This window comes from Leguminivora glycinivorella, chromosome Z (genome assembly GCF_023078275.1).
Source record: "Leguminivora glycinivorella isolate SPB_JAAS2020 chromosome Z, LegGlyc_1.1, whole genome shotgun sequence".
Taxonomy (NCBI): Eukaryota; Metazoa; Arthropoda; class Insecta; order Lepidoptera; family Tortricidae; genus Leguminivora; species Leguminivora glycinivorella.
Window position 1 is genome coordinate 12,216,983 of NC_062998.1, and position 3,727 is coordinate 12,220,709.

At 35.1% G+C, this 3,727-nt stretch overlaps 1 long non-coding RNA gene across 1 annotated transcript; it reads right to left on the reverse strand.

The window, feature by feature from the left end:
• Positions 1-460: 460 nt before the first annotated feature.
• On the reverse strand, positions 461-2,732 carry LOC125241936. Its single transcript, XR_007178798.1, has 5 exons — positions 2,601-2,732; positions 2,413-2,493; positions 1,919-2,183; positions 1,031-1,233; positions 461-726 (listed from the first exon to the last, which is right to left on the reverse strand). It is a non-coding gene; the product is annotated as an uncharacterized LOC125241936 (long non-coding RNA).
• Positions 2,733-3,727: the final 995 nt, after the last annotated feature.

Consider the following 3,727-nt stretch of genomic DNA (forward strand, 5'->3'; position numbering starts at 1 on the left):
GTAATGGTATTCATAATCATAGGGAAACGAGTAGCAATTAGCACGTCTCATACTTACTAACAACTAAGGATTAGTTGTCTTCCACTGAAGTGTGAACAAATTATAATTACTTGAAAGAGACAAACATTCAAGTAGCTTATTGACAAGAATGTCAAGAACATACAATCTAGAATTTAAGCATAGTTCTTAAGTACTCAATTAAGGAGTTAGGCACACCATTCATTAATCTCAGGCAAGCTTATAGCTAGGAATATTTTTATTGACAGTCAGTCTGAGTCATTATATAAGATAGTATTCAGAGCTGTGTTAACATGAAATGATTCCCATCAGTGAACAGATTGCAGTAGCTATTGCATTTAATAATTAGGGATATGGTGAATCACACACTAGCAAAATTATGAAGGAAGGTGGTAAATGAAACACCCACAAAATGCTTTATTAGTAATATTGGAAAGCACAAAAAAAAAAAAACCCAGAGCATATATGTTCATTTCGTTTCCATTAGACGGAAAAGCGCCACTCCATGCAGGAAAAATAGAATAGAGAAATAACTTTTAGTTAGGATTATTCAGGCAATAATGAAAAAAAATATTGTTCCACTTCTTGATGACTTTTGAAAAGTATCTTGATGTGAGACACGTTGAGTGATGATCATATTTGGTGTAGTCAGTGTAGGCGTTGAAAGTGATTGTACATGGAGAAGAATTTTCACTCTTTCATTGAAACCTGGAACAAAAATGAAGGGTAAATACATTTCAGTTAAAACATTTAGAATGCAATTCCACTATTGGATGTGCATTCCTTTTTTATACATACAGGTCAACAAGTCATATAATGAATTGCATTGTTTGTCAGACATCTTCATGAAGTCGGCTTTTAATGTATTGTCATCCCACTTAATGAGCTTATAAAATTTCAGTTCAATAGGTGTAATAGACTTGCTATTATTAGAATCAGGAATAAGGGCAAACAATATTATTTACCCTAGAGTAACCCAAAGAATAATAAATAAATAAATAAAACATTTTACCATTGTGGATGTAGATCAGACATACAGGAACTGAGCCAGGTCAGCCTGGGAGTCATTCTGTTACAAGTGAATGTGTTTCGAGCACACACACATACACAAGTTGCTCAGTCAAAGGGGCATGCCAATGGAGTTCCAATTTGTGCGCAGCCGGGGAAGGGGCAGGACGTTGTTCCTAGTATAATGGCAGCATTGTTCAGCATACTCTGGAAAATTTAAGAAAATATTTATTAATTAAGTAGGAAATAAGCCTAGTTATAAGCATAAGTTATAAGGATAAGATTGGTAGAGGTTTTATAACTAAATAGGTATATGATCATTTTATTAATTAGGGTCTATTTTAATTACGGCATAAATTTCAAATTTTATCATACTAAACTATTATCGAAATAAAGTTTAGTCAAACCAAAGAGAAATAATTGACTTAACAACATAAAAGGTAAATAAATAAATAAAAATTGAAGGGGCATTTTTGTACCGGCCTACTTGATTACAAACTAAGCATGATTCTTATTATTGACATTCGGTAATGCTTACATTCTTCATTTATACACTTTTACTTAAAACCAACACTGCTTGGTCATACTTTATTATTCCAGCATTTGCCACGGCTCATGGAAGCATGGAGTCTGTCTGACAGCTAATTCCAGGATTTGGTGTAGGCACTAATTTTCAATAGATCTTATTGAAATTAGTCTGGTTTCCTCACGATGATTTCCTTTACTCAAAAGCAACTGGCAAATATCAGATGACAGTTCTCAAGTATTTATCGGTATGATTCGCGGTTCGAACCCGTACCTTATAATTCAAGGCATACAAATAATTTTATTAACACTAGGTGAGATTAATTAACAGATTACAGGATCATTAGACATTAAAAGTGTAACTTACATATTACATAGCAGTACAGGTGATGCAAGCCGTGATCGTTGGTGCCTTGTCTACTCATGGAAGCGGTCCGTCGAAAATGAGATGCGAGTTCCCAGGTTTGAGCTGGTGGAGCGAGATCACGAGGGTTGTTGAAGATAGGAAGGCGTGGCGTGAGCTTGTGAAGGCCCTATGCATCTCTGGGGTGCCTTAGGACACCCACACATAACTGGTAAGGTAGTATAGTGGCACTGGGGCTTGACTCCAAGGGGCATCTAGCACCCAATACCTGAAACATGTCAATAGGCGGACATAAGAAATAGAAAGTTGTAGGCTTACTGACATTTCCCATCTCTAAGACCAGAATTAGAATGTTATTGTAGTATGCTATAGGAATTAGACAATCTCTCTATTGAAGGCCATTTCATTAATGTAATATGTCAAGGTTTTAACCAAACTATATACTGCTTTGTGATGGACAAGTTAAATTTCGAATAGTTAAATAGGTTATTAATTACGGCGAAAACTTGGCTCAATTCCATTGAGGTATCATCAAATCATCATGAAAGAAAACCACGTAGTTCCATTGGCGTCACAGGCTAAAAGCAAACAATCATTTATTTATTACATTCGTTATACACATTTTGTGTTGTAGTTATCACGTTACTAACAACATATATCATTACTTAGTTAATGTATTACTCACTTTTTTATGATTTATAACAAATACAAGCCAGCAGGTCGATAAATTACGTAATTTTCAGTTCCAAATGATGCGTACATGTACGTCCGAACGGCATCCATTTTTCTTTTATTTCTGTCTGACTGACAGTAATGTCAGTAATGACGTGGCAATGACGTCAGCATAGCAAATGTTGCCATAGGAAAAGCAAAAGGGCTCTATAGATCATAACACATTTGACGGACCGGATGCGACTAAAATTTATCCAGTATGAATGGGGCTCTGCAGACTATGTGGAACGAATTGTAGAATAATAAAATAGAGACAGTGATTTGACGTTTACATTCAATCTTAATGTTTTTTTTATATAAATATGAAATAAATAAATAAATATTGGGGACATCTTACACGGTTCAACTTAGCCCCAAACCTATCAAGTTTTGTGCTATGGGTGCTAAGCGACGATATGCCTATTTGAATGGATAAAAACATGCTTGTATACAAGGGAAATATCCATGACTCATATAAATATATTCTGTAGAGTTTCATTGAGGAGAAAAATATTATTATAGTAAAATTTTGTTTAGACTGCTAGTATACTATGACAAATTAAAAGGTCAGTTGAAGAACACCAAATTTCAAACTTTCTATGTTTTGCTGAATAACGGACTGTCGAACCATATGATAGATATAAAACAAGATAAATAGGTAATGCGTAGTAGTACAGGATTTACTAGCTTTTGCCCGCGGTTTCGCTCGCATACTGTTCGAAACGTAATTCTTGTTCAATCGTTTACAAAACAAAGTAAGATTTCAGTTGGATCTGTAGATTTCGATGTACGGTACGGTAGCCATACTACCATCGTTGTGTAACAATGCAACAATCGTTGCAATCATTTATTTAGAAAAATAGTCCGTACAATATTATGTGCAACCAAGTCTCATATTTCGTCATGTTTGGAAACTTTCACACATGTGACTTTCCATCTTTTTTTATATACTACGTCGGTGGCAAACAAGCATATGGCCCGCCTGATGTAAAGCGGTTACCGTAACCTATGGACGCCTGCAACTCAAACAGTGTCACATGCGCGTTCGATAGGTTTATTAAACTAATGATAGTTCAGTATGTTGGTATGTGTGTATGTTTG